The 14,525-nt window shown below is 41.6% G+C and overlaps 1 pseudogene; it reads left to right on the forward strand.

Moving 5' to 3' along the window:
* The first annotated feature begins 1,821 nt into the window (after positions 1 to 1,821).
* On the forward strand, positions 1,822 to 4,022 carry LOC102433056 (annotated as a pseudogene).
* Positions 4,023 to 14,525: the final 10,503 nt, after the last annotated feature.

Below are 14,525 nucleotides of genomic sequence, written 5' to 3' on the forward strand. Positions count from 1 at the left end.
TGCAATAAGGGCAGTTTTGTTCAAACACCTTAGTCTTATTGGGTTATTCACTACTACAGTCCACCTCTCTTAGGGTTTCCTCATTATCATGTAGAATATATCTAGAACATCTTTTAAATGTCCTTTCTACGTGTGGCTCTGAATTAGTCTGATCATGACAGGCATCTAAATGGTAATTTGAATGGTGAAGAGCACTAATGACAAGCACAGTTTCTCTTGATGCAGAAAAAATACAATTTGCATGGGTAATGTGGGTGATCAGAGGATTTGGGTATGAGACCAGGTCTGTGATAGGAATCCCATTCATCGAGTATTTCAGGTTCTGCCTCCTTTCACATGGTGTGGTGACACTTTGAAATCATGTGAGACAATGTGATTGGCTCCGAGCAATGAATTGTAAACAGAACAATTTGTATGACTTGACAACGAAGCATTTGATTGCTTTTGAGAGTTCTCTTTTCCCCCCTGTTGTAGCTGGTGTTGCTCAAGAGATTGGCTGCTCTGAAGCTTGGTTGGCTGACTGATTACCATGGGCCCTGCATGTGGCATGAGCAGGAAACAAATAGGAGCTGTTTTTGGTAGACAGAATAATGTCTTCCCAAAGATGTCCATGTCCTAATTCCTGGAACCTGTTACTCTAGATGGCTAAAGAGATTTTGCAGATATGGTCTGCAAAAGTTAAGGACCTTGAGACTGGGTTACATATTATCTTGGATTATCTGGGTTGACCTTTTGTATTTGCAAGGGTCCTTGAAATGTTAATGGAGCAAAAGTTGGAATGATGTGATTGCTGGCTTCGAAGCTATAGGATGAGGCCAAGGGATTTAGGTGGCTTCTAGAAACTGGAAAAGGGAAGGAAGTAGATTTTCCCCTTGAGCCTCCAGAAGGAGTTCAACCCAGTGAAACCCATTTCAGACCTCTGACCTCCTGAACTCTAAGATAATAAAACTGTGTTATTTTAAGCCACTAAGTTTGTAATAGTTTGCTAGAGCAGCAATAGAAAGTGAATATAGCCTGACCGGTTTGGCTCAGTGGATAGAGTGTTGGCCTGCGGACTGAAGGGTCCCAGGTTCGATTCCGGTCAAGGGCATGTACCTTGGTTGTGGGCACATCCTCAGTGGGGGGCGTGCAGGAGGCAGCCGATTGATGTTTCTCTCTCATTGATGTTTCTAACTCTCTATCCCTCTCCCTTCCTCTCTGTAAAAAATCAATAAAATATATTTTTTAAAAAGAAATACTATTTTAAGCCATTTGAGGCTTCAGATTGTTTATTACAGCACCATAACCTAGTCTATCTTGACTGATATAATTCTCCCTTATCTTTTTTTTATGGTCAAAATTAGCATTAAGGAAATGTACTTTAAAATTCAAGTGGTGTTTCCTTCCCCCAAACAGTGTTTATAATCTTCAAGTTGTCCTCTTCCTATATTTTGGGGGCAGGGATGTGAATCAGAGGATAGGTAACATTTTGGATAATTGTCTACATATTTTCTATAGTATATAGGAATACAATCTAAAATGCAATAGAGAACCTGTCTTGAAGAATTGTCAGATGCAGCCTGGCTGTCGTGGCTCAGTGGTTGAGCGTTGATCAATGAACCAGGAGGTCACAGTTCAATTCCAATTGGGGCACATGCCTGGGTTGTGGGTTTGACCCCCAGTGGGGGGTGTACAGGAGGCAGGCAATCAGTCAATGGTTCTCTCTTACCATTGACGTTTTTCTCTTTTTCCCTCTCACTTCCTGTGTGAAATAAATAAGAATATATTAAAAAAAGAATTGTTAGATGTTATTTTAGAATGTCTGTTTAGTTCTCACTCTTTGGTTTATGAAATGTAGAATGAATTTTCCTGCCTATGGATAAAATAGAAAGGTATAACCCATAGATACCATGCAGGAGATAAACTAGCAGTCACTTTATTAACAAGTTTATTTGGTGACAGTGTATTCTTTTTTCCAGAAGACCCCAGCGGTTCCAGGCGACCTGCAGCTTCCCCCAAGTCAGAGGGGCCCAGTTCGCCTTCAGAGAGCAAAGAAAATAAAAACTCAAGGAGCATCTGTTAAAAAGAAAAACTCTTTTTGCATACAAATAGGAAAATAAGAAATTCTCCAGTAGAAACGAGGGAATGATGACATCTGAGGGTCTGGTCCAAGAAGAGACAAAAGTTCTGAAACTTAAGACAAAAATGGCTGATAAAGAAAATGTCCATAGACCTACAAGGAGCAAAAATAATGTAACAATGGGAAACAATTGTATTCCGTTAAAACCTTCTAATGAATTAACCAATTCAACTATAGCCACTGATACATGTAACTTGGAGAATAATCATCAAACTCTGCAGTTGTTACTAATTACAAATGATCACCAAGGTCAACATATGACATTAAGCCAAACGTTTCACATTAAAAACAATAATAAAAAGAAACAAGTGACTACAGAAAAACCAAAGGAAGATGCTAACGTGCTCAAGAAACCTGTGCTTGGATCTTATCGTGGCCAAATTGTTCAATCTAAGGTTAATTCATTTAGAAAACCTATACAAGTCAAAGATGAGCATTCTGCAATAACAAAGAAACTTTCAACTCCTATCTCTAAGGCCACAAAACCTCAGCCTATAAACACCAGCAGTGTAACAGCAAAAAGTCACAGAGCCTCAAATATGACGACGACGACTAAATTTGTGAGGGCTACATCTCAGAATGAACAACTTTTACGTCCTCCTATTAGAAGTCACCACAGTAATACTCATAATACCCAGGACTCCCTGAAACAAGGCGTTGCCAATGTTACAGTTCGGAAAGGGTCTCATGAGAAAGAATTACTGCAATTAAATACAGTTTTATCTAGTGTCAAAACCATTTCTTCTCAGGAAGTAAAAAGAAATAAGACAGTATCGAGAAGCATCACATCTGAAATGATAGCCAGGCCTGCTTCATCTTCTAATATCAAACAGATAGGAAAGTCAAAAACCATTGAACAGTGCAGGCATACTATAGCAAAAGCAACTATCAATAGAAGGGCTCAGCCCAGGGAAACCGTAGAAGAAAGAAAAGCTCGTCTGAGTGAGTGGAGAGCTAGCAAAGGAAAAATGTTGAAAAGGCCTCCTAGCTCAGTAATAACCCAGCCTAAACCTGAAGGACAGAATGAAAAACCAGTTGGGTCATTTTGGACTACCATGGCAGAAGAAGATGAACAAAGATTACTTACTGAAAAAGTAAACAAGACATTTTCTGAATGCCTAAACCTGATTAATGAGGGATGCCCCAAAGAAGAAGTATTCAACATACTGAGTGACCTGATTAAAAATATTCCAGATGCCAAAAAACTTGTTAAGTATTGGATATGCCTTGCACGTCTTGAACCACTCACAAGTTCTATCGAAAATATTATCTCAATCTTTGAGAAGGCCATTCTGGCAGGAGCTCAGCCTATTGAAGAATTGCGACATGCAATTGCAGATATTCTAACAATGAAGAGTCAAGAAAAAGTTAAATTTGGAGAAAATCCTGAGGAGGCTTGTGCAACCAAGGAAAAAATCCAGGAAGTCAACACTGAAGATATTGGTGTTAATCTAGAGTCAGGAAAACCTGAAATGGAAAATAAACATCATAGAAATGTGGTATTTCAAGATTGTAAAAAAGAGCAAGTACACAAAACAAAAGATCCAACCAATGATGTTAAAACCCCCAACAAAGAAACTAGGGAGGATTGCTTAATTAAATATATTGTGTCTACTACACCATACTTGCAAAGTGTAAAAAAGAAAATGCAGTTTGACGAAATAAATTCTACATCTAAAAAGCTCAAATTTCTAACACCAGTTAGACGTTCTCAGCGACTTCAAAACAAAACTTCTAAATTGCCTGATATGTTAAAAGACCATTATCCTTGTGTGTCTTCATTGGAACAGTTAACAGAGTTGGAGGATAAAACTGATGCTTTTATATGCTGCCCTAATGCAGCACTGTGCCGGATGTATTTGGAGACTGAAACAACAGAAGACAAATGAAGCTATGATAAGAACTAAGGATTTTATTATTCCTGGGGTGTTTGTTGTGGGTTCATATGTATTAGTTAAGGAGTTGGCCATGTTACCTAAGTATTCATGGCAGTAAACTCCTTTATAATATTCACATCTATGTTCTTTTAATATAATTAATAAATGTCATTCTATTTTCAATGGTATTTCTAAAATAACTACTAGTTAAGTTTTTATATTATAAAACAAGTTTAACTGTTAAATAATGTCCCCTGAAACATGGGGCAAAGGGAGGCAAGGGGTGGCAAAGGGGCCCCTTTTTTTGGTAAAAGCTTTTCTTATTTTTTAAAAAATTTTTTATTGATTAAGTTATCTCATATGTGTCCTTGCAGAGGGAACTGAGTGTGTGAATCAGCTGACCTTAAAGTAGAGCATATCCTGGATTATCCAGGTGGGCCCAATGTATTCACAAGGGTCCTTAGAAGAGAAAAGGGAGAGACAGAAGAGATTCAGGAGGCAAAGGGGGGCCAGGGAGCCAAAAGGGGTCCAAAGGGTCCAAGGGGAGCAGGGGGGCAGGGGGGCAAAGGGGCCCCTTTTTTTGGTAAAAGCTTTTTTATTTTTTAAAAAATTTTTAATTAAGTTATTACATATGTGTCCTTATTCCCCCACTACCCCCCATTACCTCCATCCCCCCACTCATGCCCCTTCTTCCTAATAATTCAAAGTAGCACCAAAACTATTGATAACTACAATTTTAAGAAATAATAATGCAGAGCTCAAGAAAACAGGCAGTCTCTAAAGTCAGAAAGCAAACTTATTTCCACTAGAAAAGCTAGAAGTATTGTCTCTAGTGAGAAACACCAGTTGTCTCTTTCTCTTCACACAGTAAGATATCAAATTAATTTGCATGCAGTGCTCATTAATTTACCCGGTAGGTGTTTTGAAAACTCACCAGACTCACCTTAAACTATTTTTTAAAAAAATATATATTTTATTGATTTTTTACAGAGAGGAAGGGAGAGGGATAGAGAGTTAGAAACATCGATGAGAGAAACATCGATCATCTGCCTCCTGCACACCTCCTACTGGGGATGTGCCCGCAACCAAGGGAGAGGGATAGAGAGTTAGAAACATCGATGAGAGAAACATCGATCATCTGCCTCCTGCACACCTCCTACTGGGGATGTGCCCGCAACCAAGGTACATGCCCTTGACCGGAATCGAACCTGGAACCCTTGAGTCCGAAGGCCGACGCTCTATCCGCTGAGCCAAACCGGTCAGGGCAGCCTTAAACTATTAATAATGTTCTCCAACTGCCTCAGCTTAAGAAAAAAAATAAGGATGGTAACTATTCAAATAACCCTCAGAGTTTCCCTAGCTCCCAGACATTAACTAAAATCCTTGGGCCTTTCTCTTCTATATCACCCCAGGAAATGTAATAGGGTATGGTAGGCAGAGCAATGCTTCCCCCCAAGGAAGTCCATATCTTAACTTATGACTATCTTAGATTACAAGGCAAATGGTAATTAAGTTTGTAGAGGGAACTGAGTGTGTGAATCAGCTGACCTTAAAGTAGAGCGTATCCTGGATTATCCAGGTGGGCCCAATGTATTCACAAGGGTCCTTAGAAGAGAAGAGGGAGAGACAGAAGAGATTCAGACGGAGACACAGCTATGGAAAGGGCCGCAGAGATCTGAGGTGGTTGGAGGAAGAGCCCACTGCCAAGGAATGTGGGGAGCCCCTGGAAAAGGTAAGGAAACAGATTCTCCACTAGAACCCCCTGCTAATTGCCGCCCTAATGCAGTACTTGATTTTCAGCCTTGTGAGATCTCTGTTAACCTTCTAACCCATAGAAATTGGAGTTGTTTTAAGACAGTGGGTTTAGAGCAGCAACACAAAACTAATACAAAAGCAGAGACTCCCAAGGATGTCCACATCTTTTCAAATGGAAATTGTAAAATTAAATGCATGCCAAGTAGACTGTTTTTTGAGGTTCCAGAGAACTTGTCTCTTCCTAATCAAGTTTTATCTGTTACATGTTTCCTTTCTCCATTATATTTAATGAAGACCCTAAATAAAGATGTTGACAATGTATTGGGCACTCTGTGGGCTAAACATTTTACTAACATAAAATAATATTGAAAAAGAACCTGTTAAAGTTGAATTAGATCCTACCAAGCTATTATCCAAGTTTTTATCAAGAAAGGGTGTTGGATTTTGTCAAATGCTTTTTCTGCATCAATTGATATGATTATGTGATTTTTGTCTCTCAATTTGTCTATGTGACGGATATCATTTATTGATTTGCAGATATTGTACCATCCTTGCATCCCCAGAATAAATCCCACTTGGTCATGGTGCATGATCTTTCTAATGTAATGCTGGATCTGATTTGCTAGAATTTTGTTAAGGATTTTGGCATTTATGTTCATGAGGGATATTGGCTTGTAATTCTCTTTCTTTGTAGTGTCTTTATCTGGTTTTGGTATTAGGGTAATGCTGGCTTCATAGAAAGAGTTTGGAAGTGTTCCTTCCTCTTGAATTTTTTGGAATAGTCTGAGGAGGATAGGTTTTAATTCTTCTTTGAATGTTTGGTAAAACTCCCCTGTGAAGCCGTCCAGACCAGGGCTTTTGTTTGTTGGAAGTTTTTTTTTGATTACTGCTTCAATTTCAACAGTAAATTAAATGAGGCATGTGGCCCGCTGGCTGGGAGTTTGACATGCTGGTTGTCCAGTTTGTTGGAGTAGAGTTGTTCATAGTTTTTTACAATCCTTTGTACGTCTGTGGGAAATCGAACTGTGACCTCTTGGTTCATGGTCCAACACTCAACCTCTGAGCCACACCAACTGACCATGTTTCATAAACATTTACTCAAACAAATAAATCTAGTATGTCACAAAAAAATGTATGCACACTTTAACAGCCTACAGCTCAATTTTGAAAATGAAATGTATTTTAATAAACACTACTTTTATAATTATTCAACGTGTGTATGTACATATTTTTGGGACATCCTGTATATTCAAGACACTCTTGTGGGCACTGTGAGGGTTATACAGGTAATTTATTGTCCCCTCCAGGAACTCAGATTAGGAGAAACTAGTCAGGTGCCTAAATCGCCATAATACCAGGAGGAATGTGCTAAGTGCTCCGTATAGAAACAAAAATACCTCTATAGAAACGAAGAAGAGGGAGAGGGTAAGTCAGTTGGAGATATCTATATCTACACAGGTTTTCTGGAGAAGTTGTTGTTTGAAATGGTCTTAAAGAAAAGGTAATCATTTCTAGGATGGAGGATGGGAAGGAATGGTATTTTAGACAGATAGAATAGCAGGAAAAAGGCAGCATAGAGGAATAACATTTATTGATGGGATATGTTCAAGGAATGGCCAATGTCTGGGTAAAACTGGAGCATAGGCTGTATGGGGTGGTGGGAGAAGGTGTGGAGTAAAGGCTAGGTGATGTCTGACCTTGGATATTACTGAAGTGGACATTTTGGACTGCTTAGCATTTTTTCATGTACTTCCAGTAGCAACCCTTGATTTTCACTCAGGGATTTACTCCACCTTATTCTCAGTCCATATTGGTTTGTCAGGGAAGGTCCCATTTCACACACAGTCCAGACCAACCAGTGCTTGGCACAACACTGCTGACAGTGACACATGTCCACATTAGACCACTTAAAGCCCCAAACTCTCAACTTTTCTTACAATTTGTACTTAATATATGGGAGAAATGAGTTCCTCTTTTTCTAGGACTGAACCTAGGAGTGTGCAGGCTGGAAATACAGCACCAGAAATTAATAATAATAATAATAATAATAATAATAATAATGCAAACCTGAGAGATGGAGAGAGAGAAACTAGTCCTGGCGAAATCAGCACTTCCGCTTAACTTCTTCATCACATGAGGCAATAAATGTACATAACCTCCTTCTCCTTAAATTTCCTTAAGCCCAGCTTGAGTTGCATCTTTTTCTACTTTCAGCCAAAAGAGATTTGGCAAGCACAGCCATGCTAGGAGTTTTTTATTTTATCCTGTGGGAGATGGATTTAATAAAGGGATTCACATGGGCTGGTGACATGAACCAATATGTGTTTTGTCGAGCTCACTCTGACATCTGGTGGAGACAAATACTCTGAACTCTGAAGCTAGATGGACCTAGATTTGAACCCCATTTAGCCCTGTGATTTCAGAAAGTGTGTCAGTCAGGACTTCACCAGAGAGACAGAACCTGTAGGAGGATATGGGGAGTGGAAGAGCGAGGGAGGGAGGGAGGAAGTAAGGGAGGGAGGGATTGATTGATTGCAAGGAATTGGCTTTTGGGATTGTGGGGACGGGAATCCACAGGGCAGGTCAGCAAGCTGGAAACTTTCAGGTAGGAGCTGAAGCAGCAGTCTATAGGTGAATTTCTTTCTCTTTTAGGAAACCTCAGTTTTGTTCTTAAGGCCTTTTTAACTGATTGCAAGAAGCCTCTTCAGATTATTGAGGATAATCTTCATCTAAAAGTCGACTGATTGTAGATATTAACCACATCCACAAAATATCTTGGCAGCAATACTTAGATTTGATTTGGTGTTTAGTTAAATAACTGGGTACCAAGTTAGCCCATAAAATAATCATCATAGGAAGTTACTTAATTTTCTTATGTCTTTGTTTCCTCAGCAATAAAACTGAGATACTGATCCTTACTTACCTCATACATGAAAATACATGTAAAGCAGAACTGTGCATAAAGCAGAGCATAGTGCTTGACACAGTAGCAGTTCAGTTTATGGGCATCGGTGAAGAGGTCTTTGCAGCAGTTTTGAAGTGCAGGGTTTGGGTTGGATAAGAGTATTTTTTCCAAGCTGGATACCTTCTTTTTAAAAAAATATATTTTATTGATTTTTTACAGAGAGGAAGGGAGAGGGAATAGAAAGTTAGAAACATTGATGAGAGAGAAACATCGATCAGCTGCCTCCTGCACACTCCCCACTGGGGATGCACCTGCAACCAAGGTATATGACTTTGACCGAAATCGAACCTGGGACTCCTCAGTCCACAGGCCAATGCTCTATCCACTGAGCCAAACCAGCTATAGCCAAGCTGGATACTTTTAAAATCCTATATAATAAAAGGCTAATATGCAAATTGTCCCCTCGACCCCCCCCCCCACCCTACCCGTGCACGAATTCGTGCACCAGCCTCTAGTGAAAGTAATAGAAGTACATGTAGGCTGGGGGGAGTCAAACCAGTTCAAACTGGTAGTCAGGTTTGAAAAACTACTCTCCCTTCTAGTCCAGAATCTCAGGACTTTTACTCAGAAGTAATTGTCATTGATACTTTCCTACTATCTTTCCAGAATTTTGTTCTATATGTATGTGTACACACACACACTTTTTTTCTCCCCGAGTCTTGGTGTTTTAATTTAATAGTACATCTTGGAGAACGTTCTATTTCAGCATATACAAATCTACTTCTTTTTAAAAATGGCAGCAAAATGTTCCATTGTGTAGTTAAGCAACTATTTATTTAATAAATCCTCAACTGATGGTCATTTAGATTACTCACTATTTTTGCTATTATAAATAATACAAGAGTAGACATTTTTTGTATATATAGCTTTGCGTAATGTACAAGAATATCCGTGAGATAATTTTTAGAACTGGGAGTGCTACATTAAAGGGTTTGCATATTTGAAATGTCGATAAATAGTGAACCGGCCCGATAGGGAGGTAGGGCCAGCCAGCCAACCTCCCACGGCCCCTCCCCTTAGCCGACCCCCCCCTCTGATTGGCCTCTCCCACCCCAATTGAGGGCTGGGCAGCCAGCCAATCCCGCCGTGGCCCTTCCCCACAGCCAGCCCTGCCCCTGATTGCCCCCACCATCCCAATAGGGGGCAGGGCCGGCTGGCCAACCTCCTGCAGCCCCTCCCCCTGGCCAGCCCTGCCCCTGATGGGCCTGCCCCATCCCGATGGGCCTGCAACCCCTCCCTCCGGCCTGCCCTGCCCCTGATCACCCCCCTACCAACTTGTCCTTCAAAGAGATTGCATTAGTTTACACTCCACCAATAGTATATGAGGGTGCTTGTTTCCCTGCCCCCTTATCAACACTGCCATTTGGGTTTACACCTGCTTTTTTCCCTTTACAGTACTAAAATGCACTTTAAAGGAAGCAGGCGTTATAACAATCCCTTCTCTGAGCAAGAGCTATAGTGTTGTTTGGGTTTTATCTTTCTGAAAGCAGAGCTGGGCCTTCTTCTCTCCTGGGTTCTCCATTCTGAAGAGTGGGGCAGTTGACCTGACCACAGAATACCCCTGGATCACCAGTCAGAAGGTTAGACCAGACTCTGGGCCTGTGCCCTGCTTGATGGAAATGCAAAAAAAGCCAGTTCTATAATAGAACAGAGAGCCATTGTCAGGAAACCACAAATTGCTGACTTGCTCCAGCAAACAATCGATATTCAGAAGCCGAGTCCAGGAATTCTAAAACTGCCCCCTGCATAAAGAGCTGAAGGGGGGTGGGGAGGGGGGAGGATAGTCTTTTAGAAAAGAACTCAGCAACAGAGGCCCTGGGGGTGCTTCCTAGAGTGCCACCAAAGGCCCTGTGTGCTCTTCACTACTCCCTCTGATGATCCCAGACCCTAGGCTGCCAGAGCTGGAGCAGGTCCGGAAATTATGCCACCCTAAGAGACTCCAGGTAAAGGGCCAGGGCAGTTCCAAGAAGTAACTGCTGCCTTTCAGTGGGGCAGTGCAGAGCTGTGGTTACTAGCAACAGGTGGGCTCAAATCCTAACTCAGTTACTGAACAGTTTTCTCTGACTTTGGGCAAGGCACTTCACCTCTCTCAGCCTCCGTTTCCTCATCTATAGGCTGGAGATAGTCACACTTAATTTCAGAAGGTCATTGTGAAGATTAAATGGAATGATTATGTTCATAAATAACAGCATGGTGCCTGGCTCTTTGTAAGGACTTAATGAATTACGATTATTGTTGTTGTTAATAATAACAGAACTGGTGGGAGAAACTCAGGAAAGCTTCCTGGAGTTGGGGCCAATTGAACTAGGTCTTAAAGGACTAGGAAGGTTTGCTATATTGGATTGACTAGAGAGAAACGAATGAAGTACATGTGTGAAGTTCTCTTATGGTTTCCTGGGCCTAATCAGGAGACATGCAGAGAAAGGTGGGGTACAGACAGGGGACAGTTCTTTGGAACATGCCTACTAATCCTGGTTTGAATGGGACCTACAGTGGTATTGGCATCTGGGATCCAAATTGGAGCATGCAGCTGATCACAGTCGTAGGAGTCTCTGCAGTGGAAATGTTTTCCCTCATTAAAAGCCCCTTTTGAGAAGACTTGAGCCCTTGGGGATCTTGAGGATAATAATAAGAAGTAACATACAATGGACTCATGATGCTTAATGATATAACAGGAACAAGCTCTGGTCCTCACCCACTGAGCTCAATGTGGTATATTTTGATCTAACTGTCTATGTCACAGGTATCCCATCTTCCATTGCAACGTGGCACAACTTTCTCCTAATACCCAACTCCTGCCACTTCATTGCCACAAAAACCCACATCTCACGAGGAGCGTGGAGGCCAGAGTTGCTAATGCTACCTGTTCACCAGCCCCTTTGTTACTGTGCCTTCTCTCATAAGCCCTTGGCATCTTATGCCCCTCCGATGAAGTTCATGAACACTGAAAGTTCCCACATGAATCCAGGCTGCACCGGACATCATAGGAAGAGTGGAGGTCTTCCTCTGTCAGATGAAAATAGTGATTACATAAACCCTGAATGTAAGCTAGGGAACAGATAAGGACCAATTTGAGCTTTCCAGTTATCCACCTATTTGATACATGGGAAAATGCAGTAACAGGCTATAATTGCCTAATGCCAGATTTGCCTGGGAGCTTGGATTCCTAAGGCACCACTTCAGTGACATATATCAAAGGGCTTACCTAGTTCCTATTGAAAGTGCTTTACTTGCAGGGCCTATACCCTAGAGGGGGCAGGAAGCATCTTGCCCTCCAGGGAAGTTGTGCTTATGAAGCAGAGCCTCATCCTACAACTGGGGAAATGGGTCTAGGGGCTAGAGTGTGTACAGAGGAGCTAACACAGCTGGACAGTTTTCTGGACTCAGGTAAGGAAGCTGGGGTTCAGGACAAAGTTTTGGTCTCTGGCAGGGAAACTGAGCTGACCCAGGAGTAAGGGGAATGCTGGGTCATCAGAGCTCCTTCTAGGCTCACTGGACCCCAGGCTCAGGGCAGCAAGCCAGGTTTAGAAAGGGGCTCTTGTCATAAACCGTATTTTTCCATGTATAAGATGCTCCCATGTAGAGGACCACCCCCCCCCCCAATTTTTCTACCCAAAATTAAGAAATCAATATTTTAAACATAAAACAGAACACATTTTTTTTCAGAACACATTTTTATTTAGTAATCACCACAGGTAATCTTTACATACCAGTACTCTGATATTATGCAGCATATCACTTTATTCAGCCTCTGTTGCATCACTGCTCTCTTCTTCATCACTATTAGTTCCAGACATATCAATTTCTTTAACTTCTATTGTATCACTGCTGTCTTCTGAGTCACTGTCTCTATATGTGAGATCATCCTCATAAACTGGTGGCATTTTCTGAACTAACTTTGTTCATGTTCTCATGGCCAACCCTTCTCTCCTCATGAAATTGAAGCACCATTTTGCCTTTCCTGTAAAATCAACAATGTTCATTTCGCTTGCAAACATTCTTGCCTGAGATTGAATAAGCTTGGTTGACACACATAAGCCACTCTGGCGCTGCTCCATAATCCAAGTCTTAGCCTCTGCTCCAAGTTTGCCCATTTTACTGGCCTTCTTTTTTTGGCATCTTAAGGAGTTGTTCTTCCTGTTTTCTCCGCTGTCTGATCATACACTCAGTGAGAGGAGGTCCAAATATCTCTCTGCAGCTCTATTTCCATGCTCTTTCGCACAGCTGATTACATTCAGTTAGAATTTTGCAGAGTAAGACAATTGCTTACCGGTATTTATATTTTTATTTTTTGACATCTTCATGGGCTCAGAATGCTCCAGTCCCTGTTGCATCTGCACACTCTCCACCTCCAATTATGGCATCAGCGGACGTCAGTAACAATAAGGCTCGTGATTGGAGGAAGCCTGTTTGACAAGGTATGGGCAGCTATGCACCTGTGCGGCTCCCTCCTTATCTGACTTCCGTGTATAAGATGCCCCTCGGATTTTCAGTCTAACGATTTTAGAAAACAATAGCGTCTTATGCATGGAAAAATATGGTAACTTTACTTGCTGTAATGAAACAATCCCCCTGCTCTTATATGAATTTCCCTTGCATGGATAAGGTGGAAGTATTTGTTTTGATGAGGTTTGTCTATAAGTGAAAATAAACAGTGGCTTCAGTAAGGGTGACATTTATTTTCTCTCTCATAGATGTGTAGAGGTAGTCAGTTCAGGGCTGGTACAGCACTCCATGGTGTCTGGGACCCAGTTTCCCTCTGTATTGTGGCTCTAACATCCTCAGTATGTGGCCTTTATGTCATGGTCCATGATGGCTGCTCCTGCTACATGTCTGCCATTCCAGCCCCAGAAAGCTGGAAGTGACAAAGAGGGGCACACTCCCTCACTTTAGGGATGTGTCCAGAAGTTATCCATAACACTTCTCACATCTAGTTTGTCAGATTTTAGTAATATGGCCACACCTAGCTGCAAGGGAAGCTGGGAAATATGGTCTTTCTTCTGTGTCCAAGTGCCCGGCTAAAATTCCTGAGTTTTGTTACAAAAGGAAGTAGGGAAAAATGGATACTCAGGGACAACCAGCAGCCTCTGCTATAACCAGTTTATCACTTATTTTCCTAAGGGACTGGATATTCTGAGACCAGAGAGTAAGAGCATGTCCTTATGGGAGGACAAGTCTCTCTTTTAAGAGGTGATGATTCTTTGTGGCAATTATGAGAGAATAGTTAAGTACAGGAGAGTAAACCAACGTAAAAGGTAAGCCTGAGACAGGCAAGTGAAAGATCAGCTGTTTCTCTGGGTCTTTTCTGGGGGTTGGGACTGGGAACAGTTTATCAGTGGTCGCCAACTGGTGGTCTGCGGACCAGTGGTGGTCCGTGAGGTCCGAAAGGTTGGCGACTGCTGGTCTACATAGTCTGATTAGGACCTTTCAGTGGGATTGGAAAATGACCCCTGATCCACAATGTGAGGCCTCCTATGGGGTCTTCCCAAGAAGAGGAGTAGACCTGACCTTCTGAAGATGATCTAGCTCATGTTGTTCTTGATGTTTATTTCTATTTGCCATCCCGGAGCCCTAGGGAAAGTCTTTTTTTTTTTTTTTAATATATTTTATTGATTTTTTACAGAGAGGAAGGGAGAGGGATAGAGAGTTAGAAACATCAATCAGCTGCCTCCTGCACACCCCCTACTGGGGATGTGCCCTCAACCAAGGTACATGCCCTTGACCGGAATTGAACCTGGGACTCTTCAGTCCACAGGCCGACGCTCTAGCCACTAAGCCAAACTGGTCAGGGCAAATATATTTTATTGAT

This window comes from Myotis lucifugus, unplaced genomic scaffold (genome assembly GCF_000147115.1).
Source record: "Myotis lucifugus unplaced genomic scaffold, Myoluc2.0 scaffold_86, whole genome shotgun sequence".
Lineage (NCBI taxonomy): Eukaryota > Metazoa > Chordata > Mammalia > Chiroptera > Vespertilionidae > Myotis > Myotis lucifugus.